A 21,184-nucleotide genomic window follows, 5' to 3' on the forward strand; every position below is an offset into this window, starting at 1 on the left:
TTTTAACGTCTCCTTGGGCAAATGAAGAACTTCTATAGCTCTCTCCTAACATGGTGAAAATATGGGTGGGTAGGTACAAAGGACTGGAATGGGAGAGGCAGGGTGACTCCAGCCCAAAAACCACCTCCTGTGATCCAACTTTCTCTGCATAATGTCTCTGTCCTGAGCCCCATACCCTCAGAACCCTTTGTCCATTGGCTAATTGCTTAATACTGTTGAAGAGTTAAGGAATTATGTATAAATATCCGACCCCTCACAAGGCCTTATGCAGACAACATTTTAATACAAAGGAGTAAATTTTTTTAATCCTCACTCAAGGATATGTTTTTCTGATTTTAGAGAGAGGGGAGGTAAAGAGAGAGAGAAACATCAATCTATATGAGAAACATTGATTGGTTGTCTCCCATAGGCTCCCCCACTGGGGCTCAAACTGCAATCTGGGCATCTGTCCTAACTGAGAATCCAACTAACAACCTTTCCGGTGCACAGTCTAATACTCCAACCAACTGAGCCACACCAGCCATGGCACAAAGGAGTAATTTTAATAGCAGGAATTTTAAGCCAGGCCAAAGGTCTTTAGGGGGAGATATTTTTGGTGTTTCAGGCCCTGATCCTGCATCCTTTTACTCTATTGGTGGTCTTTGGGGTGTAACTGTGCAGTATCATCCCCACCATGGGTGCTTCTATTTCCCAGCCTCTTGACTTTGGGTTTAGCCATGTGACTTTCCTTGTCCAATAAACCTTGAGTATTTCCACTTCTGCTATTGCAGCTTTGGCATTGCCATGAGAGGAATATGTCCAGGCTAGTCCACTGGTCCCGTGAGGAAGATGAGAGACATGTGGACCCATAAAGCCTGACAGAGATCCACCCAGCCCCAGTCAACTCCCGCTGACCTGCAGAATCATGAGAATAAATGATTGTTATTTTTAGCCACTGAGTTTGAGTGGTTGTTACGCAGTGTCTTTGTAGCATTGACTAACTGATACAGGAGCCTTCTGGCAGCTTTCAAAACATACCCCAAAGGTGGAGTTCACTTTCCTACCAATGGGGTCAGCCTGGTGGAGTCCTGCAGCAGGAAGAGACAAAGGCACATGTAGGCACTGGCCACCCAGAGAAGAAGGAAACTAGAGCAGGGGGAATGTAACAAAAGGCAACCTTTCCTTCCTTATTTGCTGCTACAACCATCTCACCCATGACCCACATGTACCCAGGATCTGGAAATTTCATATATCTCCACTCCGCACCCCCATCAATGTGCATGGCTCCTGAATACAGTGCAAAACTGAAGACAGGGAAAGCCGTCCTTCTCACACAGAGTTAACCACACCCCTGAGTTTGTACCCAGGGCTTGAATCTTTCATCACTCAACACTGTTGCACCAGACCACACCTGCCTGTCCCTCAGCACCATCCACCTTGGGGCACAGACAGGAGTGGGTCCCAGAAGAAAGAGAAGCTCCAGTTACAAAATCAAATTTTGATCTGAGATAAATCCCTTGCCCAGTCCTCCCTTAGTGATAAGGGGAGAGAGGATTGAAAAAAAAAATTCAAGCTGTCATCCTTGTGAAAGACAGATCAGGTTTCCTAGACAGGAGAGCAGCCCCTGTGGCACCCCTTCCATCTATGTCTGGTGAGTTATGGATCTTCTCTTTGGGGAGGAGGCACACAGGAAAGAGTTTAACAGGCTGATTCCTGTATCAGCACACCACGTGCCCTCTATGTCCCAGGGCACCAGCCCTGTCCTCAAGGGTCAGCAATCAGAGGAGCATGTCTGGGCTCCAAGTCTCTTCCTTCCATACTCTAGGCCAGCCCACCCATACCAGCAGGACTTGGATAACTCTTTACCAGGGACACAGCAGACCAAGAAGGCTCATCTTCTCTGCTCTTTAATTTAATAAGAAAACAGTGGCAAAGAGGAATGAGAGGGGCAAGGGGTCAATGCTGAGACAGCAGAACTACTGCTATGGAAACCAGACTCCAGTTCACAGTGAATTCTAGAGAAAATGCCAACCATCAGGGCAAATGAGAGAACAGAGAGAGAAAAGTAGCACTGGAGGGGACTTAGGAGGGACTGTTCTACTACACTGCCCCCCACCCCCGCCACCAAATTCCAATTTTTGCTTTTTCTTTGAGCTGCATCAAGGCCAGGATCCTGTTAGAGATCCTTGTTTAACGGGGCCCAAAGAACTACTGCAACTCCCCCAAACTACTTAACAACTTTCAGAAATGGCATCTTTCTAATCTGGATTGGAAAAGGTACAGCAAACCTTGAAAATGAGTATGAGGTCGTTAATGAGAAAATAAAGGGTTTGATCCAAAGGGCGATATTGTGAGTCAATCTGAAGATTGGCCAGACAATCCCTTTTCTAGAGTCATGAACACACCAGAAAGAATGTTTCCATAGAACAAAAACTTGGAGGTAGTGGTCAGTGTTAGGTCTAATCAAATAATGGAATCGATACCCTCTCCGCTGGGAACTGACCTTTAGACCACTTCCCAACAGACATGCCCTTTCGCTTAGACCACACTCATTTGCTAAGACCATTATCTTTCCTCTCCAGACTTTCCCAGGATCCACACCCACCCAGAGAGTCCCCCCTGAAAAAGCCCACAGAGAGTCCTTTAAGACTTCTGACCCCCCCATTCCTGGGTGCTGAAGCCATTTTGGGGCTCATCCCATCTGGTCTCCAGATGACCTAATAAATTTATTATCCCTTACTACTTTGGCCTCATGCATTCCTCCTTCGTTGACCCTAACAGTCAGCATTCCCAAACACCACCATAAATTTATCTTCAGTGTGGAAAGTGTCAACTTATGCTCAACAGAGTGTGATTTGTGTCTTTCTGGGCATTCTAGGATGCAAGGGTATTCAGAACACTCAACTAAATGAAGCACTATTTTCAAAAAAAATTGATTAGTAATTAAACAGTGTACAATAACTGTACCTTGTTTTTGATTTACACACTAGATTTCTTAACAAGTACATAATAAAATTTTATAAACCCCATGCAAACTATGATCCATGGGTCAAACCCAGCCTACTGTGAGTTTTTGTACTGCCTGTGAACTAAAAATAGTTTTTATGTATTTTAGTGGTTGGAAAAAATCAAGAGGAGAATAGGATTTTGTGACACATGACAATTATGTGAAGTTCACATGTCAGTGTTCATACATAAGGGTTTATTAGAAAGCAGTCATACTAATTCTATATATGTATTGTCTATGGCTACTTGTGTACTACCATGCAGAATTGAGACCATGTGACAGAGACCATATGCCCCACCAAGCCTAAAATACTTGCTATCTGGTCATTTACAGAAAATGTTTGCTGACCCTTCCTATAAACACACTTTAGGAATTGCCTACTTAACAGAAGTCTGTGAATAGGTACACCTTCTCTAAGGTGAACAACTCTAGTTCATTTGGCTCTTGAATTCTTTTGAAATAAGGTACCTATGTATTTATGATTCACTTCCCACCCACAGTGACTGCATGGAGTTTGCCTCTACCTTATTGGGAACGAAGGTCGCAGGACAAAATCACCCATGTCTGGAATATACCACCTTGGCAGTGAAGATCGGCCTTGTATTCCAGGCAGGGAGTGAAGAGGATGTTCCTGGATGATCATCCACAAGGAAAGCAGCTGTTCAGTGAAATTCATGATCAATGCCTGCCTCCTTAAATGGCAGGGAAAGGAGCAGCTGAGATTCCTCCTTGGAAATCAGCATGGTAGAGTGGAAAGTCCAGCAGCTTTGATGTCAGGCCCATCTAAGTTTAAATGCCACATTTGTTAGTGACTGGCTCTTTGACAGTAAGTAACTTAATCTTTCTGAGCCTCAGTGTCCTCATCTGCAACACAAAGGTTATGCCTGTCTCATGGAGTCAACATGCTGTGTTATCATGAGATGATGTACATGAATGGAGCACCTAGCTTGGTAAATGTGTCACAGTGGTTTCACTCTCTTGAGTGGATAATGGTGCTCTGCCACTTATTAGTCCTGTGACCTTGGGCAAGTCACCTCACCTGTCTGTGCCACAGTTTCTTCTGTGGTAAAATGGATATGGTAATAGCCTACTCTCATTTTGCTGTGAGGGTTCACTGAAGCACTTAGAACAGTGGTGACCCAGGGCAAGTGTTCAGTAAGTGTCAGTTGTGATTGTGACCTGGGATATTTAGATGATCCTTCAATAAAGTGCTTTGATCTAGTTAGCAGGAATACTAGTACACTGGCCATGAGTGCGGATTTTCAACCCCTCCCTCTGTGCATCAAAACAAACTCTTCTTTGTCCAAAGGTGCACTGACAAGCTTAGCCACCAACCCTCAGGGTCTGGAGGTCAGATGACATTCTCAAGACTTCTGGAGCTTAAACACATGTGCAATGGGCAGAACCAACAGAACTTCCCATTCTTTCTGCTCCTTGGACCCTGGGATTTAAAGAATAAGGTCTAGGTAACTGGGCAGCTAGAGATTTACTGGATCTTTAACTCATCTCCTGCCTGCCTGTGACCTTACCTAACAGTAAATCACAGACTATGGTGGCCCGTAAGCCATCAAGATCAGTTTGACTTTTCTGTACAATAATCACTCTCCTAAACCTGTGCTTATGCTGTGCCCTCCAGTAGAAATGTCATCTCTCCCACTTCTACACCTGAGACAGTTGCTATTCATCTGCTGTCCCAGCTCAAATGACACCCTTAAAAACCTTCCCCTATCCTCTAAAAGGGGTCTCATCCTCTCTTTGATCAGACTTCCATTATATCATGGTTTGCATATCACATTGTGGTTAAGGGAGTTTGTGTCTATGTCCTTTCCTCTATTCAATGCACCTTGAGGGCAAGGCCAATTTACTCTTTCTTAGTATTCTCAGCTCCTACTATATGCTCATCACACAATAAGGATGCACCAAATGTGTGCTGCCTAAATGAATAAATGAATGAACAAAATGTACATTAGCAAGCAACTGGGAAAAGGATGGAGACAAATTTTTAAAATGCAGTGTGGCAATGGTGATGAAAGGAGACTTGACTTTGGGTGGTGAACACACAATACAATATACAGATGATGTATTACAGAATTATACACCTGAAACCTATATCATTTTATTCTCCAATGCCACCCCAATAAATTTAAAAGCAATGCCCTGACCAGTTTGGCTCAGTGGATAGAGATCTGAAACCTATATCATTTTATTCTCCAATGTCACCCCAATAAATTTAATGAAAATTTAAAAGCAATGCCCTGACCAGTTTGGCTCAGTGGATAGAGCCGTCGGCCTGAGGACTTAAGGGTCCCAGGTTCCATTCCGGTCAAGGGCATGTACCTTGGTTGTGGGCACATCCCCAGTAGAGAGTGTGCAGGAGGCAGCTGATCGATGTTTCTCTCTCATCGATGTTTCTAACTCTCTATTCCTCTCTGTAAAAAATCAATAAAATATATTTTTTAAAAAAATTTAAAGCAAAAATAAATAAATAAATAATTCAGTGTGACTCAGCATCTCTTGGGTGTCACAACAGAGACCAATGTGGTTTTAAGATGTTTCCTCGAAACCTCACTCTTTCCAGTTGCGGGTGCGGGCTGTTTGGGCTTCTCTCAGCTGCCCAAATCACTGGATGTTTCCTCGAAACCTCACTCTTTCCAGTTGTGGGTGTGGGCTGTTTGGGCTTCTCTCAGCTGCCCAAATCACTGGGTGCTCATGCACTTCCAGCTTAGACCTGGGGCCGTGCTGCATAATGCGTTCATGTAAATGATCTGTCATCTTGACCAGCAAGGTTAAAGCAAGGTACATGTTAAAAGAAGAATGAGAAGAACCGCAGAGCAGCATGGAGAGTTCCAGTGCAACTGTTTTATATGAAAGGTCAAGTTCACCTTGTGTCAGGCACTTGGGCTAATAGTTACCGATTAAAGGAGACAATATCATAAATTTTTTTGGCTTATTAACTCCTGGTTAGCCCCCAACTCTCCACCCCCCTGATTGGAAAGCCTTCCCCGGGCTTCTGCGAGCATGGGCTTCTTTGCAGTGTCTTCTTTTGCCACAGAGCAGCACACACTGAGTTCAGCGCTCTCTATGTTTCTGCCCAGTGCTTCCTCCCATTTCCAGAAAACGACCTGGATCCTCCCCATATGGCTGATTTTCTCTACATTTCCTATTTTGAGGGTAACCTTAAAGAAAAGTGACATGGCTGCAGTCTGCGGCTGGGCCAGAAGGGGGAGGCTGACTGAAGTGGATTCCTGCAAGTCTGTAAAAAAACAGTACTTTATGGGGTGTGGGGGGTGAGGGAGAAGAGGCGGGTGGAAACCCGGAGAGGAAGCGAAGGAGGGGTAGTGAAATCAAAATAATAATCATAAAATACTAATTGCAGCCATCATTTCAGTGTGCTCGATGCTTTACATATGTAGGCACATTTCATCCTCACAACAACCCCAGGAGGTAGGTATTAATATCCCCATTTTTCAGATGAGGAAATCAAAATGCCAAAAAAGAAACCCTTCAAACTTTCAATTTGTACACTAATTTTAAGGCAGTTGGATTGCTGGGCTATAACCAAGTCATTTCATAAGTAAATACTGGCAGTTTGATTTTTTTTTTTAATTTTTAATGTTCACTATTCCAGGCCTCAGGTCAGTAACCGAATATGTGGGAAGTCTTTAAAAATACCAACGCGAGCATTTGAAATAGCACAGCTGAAAACCACTACTTTCCACACTGGGCTTCATTCAGAGTTCAAGGTTGTACATTTTTCTCCCACACAAATTCAACAGAACAAGAAACCACAAGAATTGAGTGTTTTCCAAGTCTGAGCAGGGGAGTATGAACTTCAGAAAGAAAGAAAAAAAAGCCATGAGGAGAAATGTATTTGAAAGCACTTCTCTGACAAACTTTGCACCTCGGTTTCCTGGCTTCAAGGCCCTTGAATCAGTGTGGATATTTAACACACACCAAATCACCAGTGGCAGTCGTAAATATCCAACAAGACGAATATTGTGGTCAATTTCCTGATGGGCCTAATACTGGTTATAATTTTCCAGATGAATCACTTCTGTTTTATACAAAGGCCATACCACAACCAGCTCCAAATCTGCCCGCCCCCTCCATGAACTCCGGCAATGTTGTCCATCAGGTTAAACTTTCTTAGAATGTACTAAACCGTAGTCATTTTTCTGTCCATTGTATTCCCGCTAGCAGATTGCATATGCCCCAAAGTGTGTGCTACAGAGGTTTCCTCTAGTGAGGATTTATGAAGTGTTCCTGAAGGAATAAAGAAATGAACCTCAGCAGACTGTATATCTCTGCATTTAGGTTTTCTTTTAGTGTGAGGGCTTGGGGCTTTGAGGTGGAGAAAGGAATAGGGTTTTGTTTTTGTTTTTTTATCTTTTTATCCCCATTATATTTCAATTGAATTTGTCAAGAGGCTCAGAGTTTTATTTTCCCAACATGAATCACTGATGATCTAACTAATTACGTATCCATCCTGCCCTACGGAGTGAGGTCATGAGAGAATGGATGGGTTCAGTTGACCTCCTCTGGACCGTAGTGTCACAGCCCCCATTTAAGAACTCGAGTTCAATGCCAAAATTGCCAGTTTAGGTTAGAATCACACTTAAATGTATCTGATTATACACAAAGGCGCACAAATGCAATATGTCATCTTTAATGGTTCAGAACAAAGCCTAAAAAAAAAAAATAGTGTCCTAGCACAGATGAATTTTATAACCTTTGATATATGGCTTTCATTATTAACAATAATTTCTGTAACTGCATCCAAATTCGGGAAGACACCCGATGAATATTAATTTTATTTTTGATTTATTTTCTGCTCCCGGTGGCTCCCTCTAGGACAGACCTGCCTTCCCAGCATCCCTTTTGCCCTGGAATCTTACATCCTCCAGAGTGAAATTCTCATGGTCTTGGGGACAGCCTGATTCCAGAAATACTGCATTCTGGGTTTTGCTATTCTGCCGGGAAAACGAGGATTTTTCTTTCGCCTTTGCATTTTCTTATGACTTTATATTTTACAAAGATTTCCCCCTCACACACCCTTTGTCATTATATTAAAATCTAATTGCAAGACAACTCTCTTCACCTAAGTCATCAACAAAGCCCAATTATTTCTAATGCATGCAGAAGGGGGGAAAAGTGCCAAACAATAAAAAGGCATGCAGTAACCTAAGCCTTTTTCACAGTCAGGCTTCAAGTTCACATGTGAATTTATGCCAGTTTTGACATTAGCCGAAAAAATTAACAGTTCTCAAAAATGAAACTCTCACAAAAGGGGTTTTGTGTTTCAAGCAGAATAAATTATAGTGTGATGTTATTAAAACACTTAGTTGTTAAGTTGCCAAGAAAATCCAGTATATTCACACAGACTCGAGGACCTGTCTCCATGCAAAGTAATTAAATTAGATTTATGGGCTGCATTACATCAGTGTTTGATAGTTCATTTTTCCTTTCTTCATATTTTGCCCTGCTTTATTAGAGCATGTGACAGATGGTAAAAATAGTGTGAAGTTTCTTGGCCCTGTGCTAAATCCCCTTTCGGTAGTATATCTCTCTTCTGTCAGTTCTCCCCAGCGATGATAAATTAACCTCTCTCTTTGTATCCCAAGTGTGGCAGTAAAGCTCTCTTTGACACAGCACTATCACTTTATCTTAATCTGTGCTGTTTCGAGGAGAGAGGGAGATGATGCAATCGCCACCATGAGTTTAAAGGGAAGATTTATCGTGTCAGAAAAAGGGAGGATGATTAATATAATATGCATCATTATATTTTTCATTTTGTCTCATTTGTCGCCTTCTCCTGATCCAAGGCAAGGAGTTCGCCCGGGTGGGCCGTCCCCTGGACAGCCTGTCACCTCAGGCTCTGTTTGGAGGGCTGAGCCTCGGGGCTGGCAGGTGGAGGGTGGCCAGTCCTTCTCCTCACTACCCAGCCTCCCCCAGGCCACCAGGAAGGGGTGGCTTTTTCTCGAAGGTGACTGGAGCCAGCTTCCTGACTTTCCTGAAGAAAGGCAGTGGCACCTGGGTCTGTGTGGCGCAAGGCTCCCCTTCGGGAAGGGAACATCACTGAGGTCTCAGGGCAGTATTCGAGGTGGATCAAGTCCAAGTGTGACCTGAGACTGCACAGGGGTGGGGTCATCCAGCCTTTACGACACTCTGCTGGCAGGACTAGAAGAAGCAGTGCCCTATATAATGTTTTTGCAGAAAGGGACTTATCATTTCCCCTACTTACAGTACAGTTATAGTCTCCTTCAGCTACTCCTTGGCTATAAATTGCTTCTATCTGAAAATTGGGTTTATTTATTCCACTCAGTAAGCATGTATTAGCTGTGTCACACACTGGCTGGATACAAAGGTGAGCAGAGGGCCTATCTCTGCCCTCACAAAGCTCATGTCCTAGCCAATGGAAAGCCTTGGCCAAATGCAGTGAGCATCTCTCCCTCCCAGGTCCTCTCAGCATTGAGGGTGCCAGGGAGAGATCCTGGACCCACTGCTTTCCCCAAATCAAGGAAAGCAGAGTCATCCCAAATCAGATGAGCATAAATTGGGGACATAATGGGAAAGTATCACTTAAAGTGGAAAAAAAATCCTGGTATGGCTCCTCAAAAGTGAATAATCCTTTTTATGAAGTGACTGATCACACCTCAATTTCTCGGCTTCAAAATTTGGATTTTTTAATATTTGCTGAAAGTAAGGTAACCCTCTAGAATCCCAGCCAAATGAAATATTTTCACCCAGTTTTCCACAAAGACTCAGGCAGAAGAACCAAATGGCAGGAGGACTGTCTTAACGAATCTTACTCACCTGGACAATCAACTCTTTTCCTCCTTCTCTAGGGCTACCTTCCCCTACCCCCTAGGAGGGGGACCAGCCACCACATTTTCACTTGCACTGCATGACACCCCTTGTTCATTATAATTGACTAGAGGCTTGACGCACGAAATTCATGTAAGGGGCTTGGCCCTCACAGCCACGACTTCGTCCGGAAGGTCGTCCAGATGGTCGTTCTGCTGTTAGGTCTAATTAGCATATTAGCTCTTTATTATATAGGATTAGACCAGGCCTAGACCAATAGGGTTCTCTCTCTACCAGGAATTTGGAATTGAGGCAGAATAACAGCCAGTAAGATGGAGAGGGAAGGAGAGAACTCAAGATGCTGGGGCAGGTAACATAGGCCATAAGAATGGAAAGACAGAAAGCTGGAGCAGACTCATAGAGAGTGGAGTCAAGAGACACTGCAAGAGCCTCCTGGAACCTGATGTGGCTTGCCATGCACTCTTGAGTCCTTGAGCCCATGAAATGCCCTTGTTTCCTTAAAACAAATTCCCCTTTTTTCTTTTTCTTGTTTTTATTCACAAGGTGGTTGGGTACCATTTGGGGAGTTTGAGCAAAAGAATGGCAAATTCAAAGCTCTCTTTTGATGTGAAGTATAAACAAATGGGAATTTGTACAATTAAAGCATTATCATTTTAGAGGGAACTTCCTAACAAGTTAAGATAACAGTGAAAGGGATGCCTTACAAAGCAAGGAGCTCTCCATTATTCAAACAAAAGCTGAATTTCAATTCTCTGTAAAAGAAATCTTGTGTTGATTAGAAGATAAGATGCTTGGGGCATTTTTCTAATGTATTAAAAGAGGGAAAAATACCAAAATTAGTCGACAGAAGGAGAAAGAAATTATAAGGATCCCCAAGTGTGTTATCCAAATTGGCCTCTTTCTTTTTATTTTTTTTATTTTTTATTGTTCAATTTTATTTTGTATTGGTTTCAGGTGTACTAAACAATCATATACTTTACACAGGGTTCCCCTCAATATTTCCAGTACCCCAAGTGGCACCATACATAGTTCTTGCAATATTATTAACTACTAGAGGCCCGGTGCACAAAATTTGTGCACTCAGGGGGGTCCCTCAGCCGGGGCTGTGCCCTCTTGCAGTTCAGGAACCCTCAGGGGATGTCTGACTGATGGCTTAGTCCCACAGGGAGTGGGTCTAAGCCATCAATCAGACTTCCTTAGCGCTGCCGCGGAGGTAGGAGAGGCTCCCACCACCACCACTGCACTCGCCAGCGGTGAGTCCAGCTCAGGACTTCTGGCTGAGTGGTGCTCCTCCTTTGGGAGCACACTGACCACCAGGGGGCAGCTCCTGCATTGAGCATCTGCCCCCTAGTAGTCAGTGCACATCATAGGGATTGGTCGTTCTGCCATTTGGTTGATTTGCATATTAGCCTTTTATTATATAGGATATTCCCTAAGCTTGACTTATATCCCTGTGACTATTTTGTAACTACCAATCTGTAGTTCTCAATCCCTTAGGAGATTTATCTGAAGAAACCCAAAACACTAATGGTTCTCTTTCTTAAGAAGAAAAAGAATGTAAAAAATATATAAAATAAGTTAGGAAATGTGAAGGAGTAAAATATATTAGTATGTCCAAGTTCCAGTCATGGTGAGCTGGACCCTTCCTTTCTGGAGTCCAGCTATTTTAAGTTTAATTCTTAAAATAAATTTCTCCTTTTTCTTAAAGTAGATCAAATTGCTTTCTGTTCCTTGCAACCAAAAAGGTTTTAACACACCTGTATTTCCCACAAGTCCCTTTCAGGCTAACTTCTTTTGTTCTCCCACAATCAGGCCTTGCTCATTTCTACGCTCTGGCGTTTACTAAGGTTGGTTCCTTCACCAGAAATGGCCTTCTTTTCCCGATAATCTAGCCCACTCCTGACTCAAGTGCCTCCTCCACCGTGAGAACCACTCCAGCACACATTGATGGTTTCTCTCTTGAGTCTCTCCTTCTAGTTAGTCTATGGCATTAAATTTAATAACTCATTTATTTTGTAATGTGTGTTATGCTACTGATCCTAAGAGGCTATGAGCATCCTGAAGGCAGCAACATAGCTTAAGAGCCCTGAGAGTATCTCTTTTGGTGCCAGCAGCTGGGGTGCCTTCACTGGGGCCCCTTTTCCCAGCTGGACCCCTGGCTGCCTGGCAGGCTGGGTAGAGGGCACTGGAGAATGGGAGAGCCTTTCTTTAGACAGACCTGCAGTGTCTCTGGTCTTGTCCTCCTCCCCAGCATCAAGGAGTTTCTTCTCCACCATCTCCCACAGGGCCGGGACCTCACTTTTAGCAGAATGAGAGAGTAACAACATTGCCCTGGGCTATGGAAAAGGGGATGCCATTCACAAGAGAACCAAATGTATCGCTGCCAGAAAAAGTAGCGTCCACTAGCAGAGATATGGGGTGATGCGTATAAACCCAAACTTTGGATGAACTAAGCATCATTCCAACTTAATTTTGGAAATCTAAATATATGGAATGCATTAGCTAATTTTATTTTTGGCAGCAGACTTAACTATTCTAATCATGTTTTTGCTCCAGCGAATTTTAAAATTAGTTTGCATTTCCTAAGTACACATCAGCTGGGTGAGGGCTGAAGGAGGGAGAAATGAGAGGGAGGTGCTAGAAGAAAGCTAGGTTGGGATTAAAACTTTCCTGGCAGATGCTTCCTTAAGTGGATACATGCAGATACTTGAAAACTGACTAGTACTGAGTCCTTGGCCTAGAACCGTGGTCGGCAAACTGTGGCTCACGAGCCACATGCGGCTCTTTGGCCCCTTGAGTGTGGCTCTTCCACAAAATACCACATGCAGGCGCGCACATACAGTGCGATTGAAACTTTGTGGCCCATGCGCAGAAGTATATTTTCAGCTTGGATGAGTCTATTTTGAAGAAGTGGTGGAAGAATCTGGTTACTGTAGTGCAAAAAGGTACCAGCCCAAGAGAATTATAAAGAATTATAAGGTAACAAGGGGGGTGGGTAGGGAGGGTTATTTATTTACTGCCTGCATACCTCCTGGAGAAACAAAATTTCTGTGTGATAGCAAGTGTCCTTTACTTATTTATAGTTGATTAATCTATTATTCTCTGCTAACATGGTAGTAATAGTAAATGACAATGAAACCCATGTTTCTTTTGAGGGTTCAGTGTGCTTTGCAAGCATGATTTCTTTACCTTTTGTCAGATTTGGGAGGTGGGGGTGGACCAGCGTCTCTACTGCCTAGGGAGTTGACATGCATCAAAAGTCTTTTCCGAAGTCCACCCTCATCTTCAAGGATATAGTGATAGTGATGACCATCTGTGGGACTGCTGCTCTGCACTAGAAAATTTACATATTAATTTGACATCTCCACCACAACCCTGCAGGTTTGGTTGAATAAACATCTTCAATTTACCGGTGAGGAAACTGAGTCACGGAGAGGTTAAGTAACTTTAGATACGGTCACACAGCCAGAAAGTAGGTGAGCTGAGACAGGAATCGAATGTTCTGTCCCCTGCACACTCTTACAGTGTGACCGCACAAGAAATACAGATGCTCCCTGGGATCCGGCAGAGGGCTGATGGAGGCATACACAGGCTGCCGTGGCCTTGAGACTGAGAGCAGCCACTGACATTGCTCTATAGCCAGTTGGGAGGGAAAAAAGAAAATGTGTAAGATAATTCATTCTGGCCTTGATCTCCATTAGATTCTGCCTCTACAGAATTTTTTAGAAATATGGACTATGAGTAGAAAAGGTAGTCAAAGAGGTGTCCAATTACAGTAAGGACAGAAGAAACTATAAAGAAATTATGTATGAATAAGCCATCATTAAATTAAGGACTATTTAAAAGAACAAATATTTAGTAAGTGTATCAGTCAGGGTTCTCCAGAGAAACAGAGCCAATAAGAGATATGTGTTTGTGTGCATGTGTGTGTTTGTGCATGTGTGTGTATATATATGTGTGTATGTATGAAGTAAAGAGGTACATTTTAAGGACATAGTTCACACAGTTGTGGAGGCTGGCAAGTCTGAAACCTGTAGAACAGGCCAGCAGGCTGGGAAGTCAGGCAGGAGTTGATGCTGCAGTTTTGAGGCAGAACATCCTCCTGGGAAACCTCAGTTTTTGCTCTTAAGATTTTGAACTGAGTGGACATCATCCACCCACATGATCAATAGTGTTTTCCTTTACATAAAGCTGATTGATTATAGATGTTAACTACATTTTAATAATTCCTCCACAGCAACACCTAGATTTGCATTTGATTAAATCATAGGGTGCCAGAACCTGGCCTAGTTCACATATAAAACTAACCATTATGGTAGGATTACCCTAACACAATGATTTTCACTCTTTTACGTTCTCTTCCAATAGTAATATATTTTTTAGATAGTTGTATAAAACTATATTACAAAAATTTACTATTTTTATTATGCATATAATACATGTTCATTATAGAAAATTTGTATACATAAAAATGTGTTGTTCTAATTTCTTATGTAATTTGTAAACTCTTTTTCATGTTTATAAAACTATGTCCTCCATAGGATTATGGGCACCATAATAATAGGGGACCATGTCCCACTCGTCTTTTATGCCTACCATTAATTATGATGCCTGGAACATACTAGGTGCTCAATATGTACTGGTTGAAAAGTTGGGTTTTGTTACATAATAATAATATTTATTGTTTGTAATAACTACATAATAATCAAAATAAAATGCTAAAATTATCTTAGCTCATTACCTATTATTAAGCATTTATATTGTTTTCAGGTATTGTTTTTTTAATTTTTCTATGATAACTTTTACTGTCAAGAACTTCTTTGAACACATACATTTGTCTACCATCCCAATAATTCAAGAAAATTTATTTATACGAGTTCTCCTTTAGAGTACCTTGGCCTTAAACAATCACTCAGATTAGTCAATCTACTGATTAATTTAGAGGAAAGCCTGGGTCAAAGTGATTATTTGAAAGATCCATTGAATCTAGAACAATAGCCTCATAATAATAACTAGTAATTATGAAGCTCATTACAAAACTGCCCTGAAAAAAAAATAAGCTTTGTTAATATAGCAGGTTTTTTGCCTGTTAGCTCTCAGTCCCACATCCACCCTCTTATGATAATATGGCTGGAAGTCTGCAAACTACATTTCCCAGGTGCCTTTGGCAGTGGGTTTTCTGTTCGGTTTTGTCAGGCTTGCAAGAAAATCAAGATATGAGAGAAGGGAACAGATCTCTCTCTCTCTTTCTCTCTCTCTCTCTCTCTCTCTCTCTCTCTCTCTCTTGTCCATTCTCTCTCTCCACCCACTCCCATTCTTTCCTCTTTTCTCTGATAGTGTTTCTTCCATTATTCCAGTTTTTGAAGCTGTGATCCACCCTCTACAATCTTAAGGTTCTGAAAACCCCATCACCACACCGTTGTCCTCCAGCCCTAGATAATCTCTGAACCAACTTCATCTCTGAATCACTTTCATCTCTCCATTTGGCTCTTTGACTTTCCAAAATCTTTGTAACCCATCCCCTGTGTTAAACAGCCTCGGTTTGAAATACTGAAGTTGGTTTCTGTTTTCCTGACCAGACCCTGATTGAAACAACAAAGACAGAATTCTCTATGAGAAACTGCTCAGCTGGCTTTGCCCACTTTAGTCTCCAAAAGTGTTAATCTGGGTATACTCTTCCAAAATATCTCTGCATACAGAGATTAAGCGTGTTTTTTGGTATTTTCTCTATGTTATGATGTATTGACACCTTACAAAGCTTCCTGGCCAGGGGGAGACGGCCCTTCCGGGACTAGCCCTTTCTTAGAGACAGCAAAGGACCCGCCGGAGCACATCTCTTAGATACAAACCAGCCAATCCTGAGACTGCAGCCAGTCCTCACGTCAGTGCCATTCCCAGGGCTTCCTTCCTCCCCAGCCTCAGCCTCCTGTTCTCTATATAGAGCAGTGATGGTGAACCTATGACATGCGTGTCAGAGGTGACACGCGAACTCATTTTTTTTGGTTGATTTTTCTTTGTTAAACGGCATTTAAATATATAAAATAAATATCAAAAATATAAGTCTTTGTTTTACTATGGTTGCAAATAAATTTCTATATGCGACACGGCACCAGAGTTAAGTTAGGGTTTTTCAAAATGCTGACACGCTGAGCTCAAAAGGTTTGCCATCACTGATATAGAGATATGTAGAAATTCTTATCTATAGCAATACTTTCAAAAGTTCTTTTAGTGTCTTCAAGAAGATGTGAAAAGGTTGTTATAACAGAACTCAGACTTTGTAGTCAAAGACAAGCACTGCACAGAATACCAAACATATTGACATACGACTGATGATAAAGGTTATAAGGTTATCAGATTTCAGTCCCTCTTCTTTCCCTCAAGATCATCTCTAACCTTCTAAGGAAGTGGTTATGATCCAGGCAACCTTTTTCTCTGCTCCCACCCCTTCTTTCAGGCTGGAACATCAGCCCCTTCTTTGAAGACCAATGTTATAAATCTCAGACTTGACTCATGGTGGACAGGGCAGCCTTTAGTAAATGCAAAAGAGTTATCATTCTCTTTATTTTTCTTTCTTTTCTCAGGAGATTAACAAGGGGGTTGAAAGAGTACTAGCAAAACCTTAAAAGGAAGTTCATAGAAACCTGAGAAGCTGAGCATTAGCTGGGCAAGGCCTCACAGGAACTGGAATAGAGAACTAAAAAGGCTTCGTGAACTAAGCATTCTCTCTCTCTCTCTCTCTCTCTCTCTCTCTCTCTCTCTCTCTCTTCCTCCTCCCCCCTACTCCTTTCCTCCCACCTTATGCTGTATCTGTTTCTTTCTGAGGTGGCTTTGCTTTCCTCTCTCCACTGCCTGAGCTCTGTTTAACTTCAATGTGCACATGACTTACGGTGGCCTCCAGCCTCAATTTGGCATAACTTCCCTCTGCCATGCCCAGTCCCCCAGTCTCTCAGTCTTTTGTCCCTTGAATTCCGTGGGTGGTTTTACTTTCTTCTGTGCTCAAGGAAATGCTGACTGTGAGCTGTGTGATCATGAAACTCTCCTTCTCAAACCTGAAACCTGTATTTTCTCTCTGAGCAAAAGCATTCTGAATACTGTAGTAATGGGAGGAGGGTTTGAAAGCCCTTTTTGCCAGAAGTGATTTTTCCCCCTACCTCCCTGACTAAAGTTTGCTTCAAGTCCAAACTTAAAATGGGTCCTGATTGGCATGATCTGCTCCACCTTCCCCACCCTCTCTAAGCTTCTCTAAGGCGCCAGCTCTCTCTCCTGGGCCTGCCCACCATGGGCTCACCCACCCTGGCCTTCCTTCATTCTCTTCTATTTGCACATCTACACGGACTGCACCCTCTACCTGGAACTCTCACCTCCCTTTTTGCCTGGTTCCACTCCCACTCATTCTTGAGATTGCAACTCAGTTGTCACCTCCTCCAGGAAGCTCTCTCTCATCCGCATAATCAGGTGAAACACAATCCCCATCCCTCACAGGCTCTGTTAGCATCGAATTTCATTTTAAATTTGTGGGAGTGGTTATTTCACAAATGCCTTCCTCCCGCATGAATGACTATATTAGTCCATGGACTATGTCTGCTTTTGTCATTGTTGTATCCCAACACCCAGCAACTGATGAATGTGTGGCAGTATCCATTCTGCTCTTCAGCAATTATATGGTTATTTCTAAGCTCTCTAATTGGTCTTGTGTAAAACAATTTGTCCTTGTTTCATAGATATAATGTTCTCTTTCATCTTTTTAAGAGTATTAAGTATAAGTATTTTCAAGGCTCTATTATTTGTTTCCTTCTATGTCAGAACTTGTTTTATCACCTCTCTTTCATTTTCATGGCTTTCCTCAAATGTTTGGTAATTTTTCATTGAGTGCTGGTTTCCTGTGGCAGAAGTTCCTCACATGGAGCCGAGTGGCGGCTCCCCTCTGCCTTGTGAGGAAGGGTCACTATGTAATCCCTTCGCGCTTTAAATTCTGTTCATGTTTTCCTCTCACATATTTTACCTCAATTTATCTTCAGACAAACTCTAGGTGGTAAATAGAACAGGTATTATCATTATCCACATTTTACAACTAAATAATCTAAAATTCTGAGAATCAAGTAGTTAATAAAATATCAGAACCAAACTCATTTATTGAGTTATCTATGTGTTTCAGAACCTGTGCTGGGCATTGTTCATGGGTGATAGCTGTCTCCCCACTAGAGCAGTGAGCAGGAGAACCGGGTGATCCCCGAGATCCCTACAGCTTGGACAACAACCTGGTTTGCAGGTGAGGAACTTGAGACTGAGAAGTGAAATATCCTGTCTAAGGTCTTCAGACAAATAAATGTCAAAGCAGGAATTAGAACCCAGGTGTACAGCATAGCAGTTAGACAATCATACATTTTACAAAATGCTCCCCCCAATTTTCCTGACACCGTACACAGTTATTACAACATTATTAACTATATTGTCTATTCTGTGCTTTACATCCCATGACTATTTTGTAACTGCCACTCTGTACTTCTCAATCCCTTCACCGTTTTCACCCAGGGAGGGTTTCTGTAAAGCCCCTCATAGGAAGGTGCCTCAGGCCCAGAAGTGCTTCCTAAACTGAGAAGCAGACCTTTACCTTCCTGTCCTAGCAAAGTATTTCCTCCTTTGTGAAGAAATGTTATCAACTGGCCCAACTCCAGTTAGCCTACATTCCGCCTTTGTCTTTTCTGCTAAGACAAGGCCCTGCTGGGGATCCTGCCAGCTTTCTCACCTGCAGGAATCACCTCCCTCCCTCCCTGTTGGTCCCCTTCCCTTTCTTCCCACAGGAAGTCTCCAGGCTTCATTTCCACAGGAAACCTGGGGAGGCCAGGAGGGAAATTGCTTCCCTTGTTCTGCTCTCCCTACCCCCAGGAAGCGGTTCTTCTCCTCCGCCCCAGGGCTTCTCTCCTGCGCTTCCCTTCCCCAGCCTTCACAAAAGAGGCTGCGGGTGAAGGTTTTTCCATTTAATTTCATTTTTCATCATTTTTACCCCTTTTGGATGGTTCACATCTGAGGGTCTCGGTGGATTAACTGGCCAATCAGATTTCATTATGAGCCCAAGTAGTTCTTATCATTAAACCTGTAATTTATTTCTTCTGTGTTTCATAAAATGTGAAATATTACCATTCTCCAGGAGCTTGAAGAGAGCAGAGATGCCCCATTAAGCTCAACACTGCTCCTCCATAAGAGGCCGTAATTATATGTGGATTTTTTTTTCTAACAGCTAAGTTTCTACTTGCAGATGCTAACAAAAGAAATAAGCTTTTAATCCAAACATAATTAATATGAATTACCTCCCCAGTACAACCTGGCTTTGCACCATTAAACTTAATTTTTGTTTTGCATGATAATTGTGTTATCATTACCGTTTATAGGAGAACCCAGGGACCCTCACTTTGTTTTCAGTCAAGACCAAAGGAATTGGACTTCCCTCTGCTCTGCAGCCAGAAGCCCATGGACCAGCCTTCCTGGCCTGTCCCTCCCAGACCCTGTGGCTTGGAAGCCCAGGACAGTGATACTGACAGCCTGAGACCTTCTCTCTCCAACAGAAAAAGGGAGCAAATTCCTACCTACCCAGTGGAGGATTTGCCACCCGGAGACAGACTCGGCCAGGGCTGCTGCCTAATCATTAGTGTTGTTATGGTCATCATCGTCATCGCCATCATTATCATCATTATTATCATAATTGTAGCTATTGTTCCTAACTGTAATGAGTAGCACACAATTCTTTCAAACATGCTCAACTACCCTGCTATTGGTTATTTCTCCCAACAGTCTGGGGATCCTGAACTCTGAATATTTAAATAAAACCCCAGAAAATCTTAAATTGAGTAGCAAAGTCCTGGATTTTTTATTTGTTTCAGTTCAAGGCTCTGTCCATGGCCATTCTCCTCTCTCAACTTGACGTACCTCAGTCTCCCTCTTTATTTCCTACTCCACTTTACAAGGAAGATTCTTATTTTTATACATCTGAGAAGGAAACTAATACCTTTGGAGCTAGGCACTACATTTATATATTTGCATCTTTCCTTAATCAAAGAGTTATTGAATATCTACTATGGACTAGGTATTATAGAAATTGTATATATCATGACCTCTGTCATTAAGGAATTTACACTGTCGTTGAGGGAGGAATGTAGATGCCCAAATGTTTTTTTAAAACACAAAATGGTTTTTTTTAAATAACAGCACTAAACAGCACTACCAAGGACAGCAAATGGATCCCCTGCTGCTGTGAGCATCAGTGGAAGAAGAGATCGCAAAGGTGTCCCGGGACTTTGTGTAGGAACAACAGCTTGGGCTGGGCTGTGAAGCATGCGCAGAATTGGTAGAGCTGATGTCGTGGAGCAGAAGCAGGTGGGGAAGGGCAAGCACAGGCCTGGAGGAAGGAACACACAGAACAGAATCTAGGACAGTGGGGGACTCACACCAGCGATGGCAAAATGTCTTTGTAAAGGAGGAAAAGAGAGGCTGGGAATATCACTTGGAGTCAGAATATGGAGAGCCCTGAATACCAGATCAGGAAATAAGGAGACATGGAATAATTTTTAAATTGGAAAGGGAGCAGTTAATGGAAGTCTGGGGAACCTGCAGGAGGGTTAAACAAAGGACAAATTGCGTCTGGGTAGGCCAGGGAACCATGGCAAGAGTGTGCAGTGATGACAGGCTCAACTTGGATGGGACATGGGGAACTGCAAGGAAGAAATACCTGAAAGAGGTTCTCCTTTCCTGGTAAGAGAAAGGAGAGAGAGACTAGTGGGTGGAATACTCACATCATTTAATAGCAATGATCACTCCATCTGCTACAGAGCAAACCATAATACACGGTGCCTGGCACAGAGCAAGCACACATCACCCTGGGCTTTTGTTAACTATGATAAGTATTAGTATTTGTCCTAATTTGTCCTCCCAGTGTCCCTGAGAAATTGTCCAGGGTAGCTCTGTTATCCTATATAATAATAGGCTAATATGCAAATAGACCAAACGGCGGAATGACTGGTCGCTATGATGCACACTGACCACCAGGGGGCAGACACTCAATGCAGGAGCTGCCCCCTGGTGGTCAGTGAGCTCCCACAGGGGGAGCACTGCTCAGCCAGAAGCCAGGCTCATGGCTGGCGAGTGCAGCGGTGGTGGTGGAGCCTGTCCCACCTCCATGGCAGCACTAAGGAAGTCTAACTGCCAGCTTAAGACATCCCCCAAGGGCTCCTGGACTGTGAGAGGGCACAGGCCAGGAGTGTAATTATAACCCTTCAGTCACCATTTTCCCAAAACTCTGTTCTGCAGAACTCTAATGCTTGAGGATGGTAATAGGCGTTGGTTGGATAAAGGACTCTGGGGTGAAATAAGTTCAAGAAG

The sequence above is a fragment of the Myotis brandtii genome, unplaced genomic scaffold, assembly GCF_000412655.1.
Source record: "Myotis brandtii unplaced genomic scaffold, ASM41265v1 scaffold103, whole genome shotgun sequence".
In the NCBI taxonomy this organism is placed as follows: domain Eukaryota; kingdom Metazoa; phylum Chordata; class Mammalia; order Chiroptera; family Vespertilionidae; genus Myotis; species Myotis brandtii.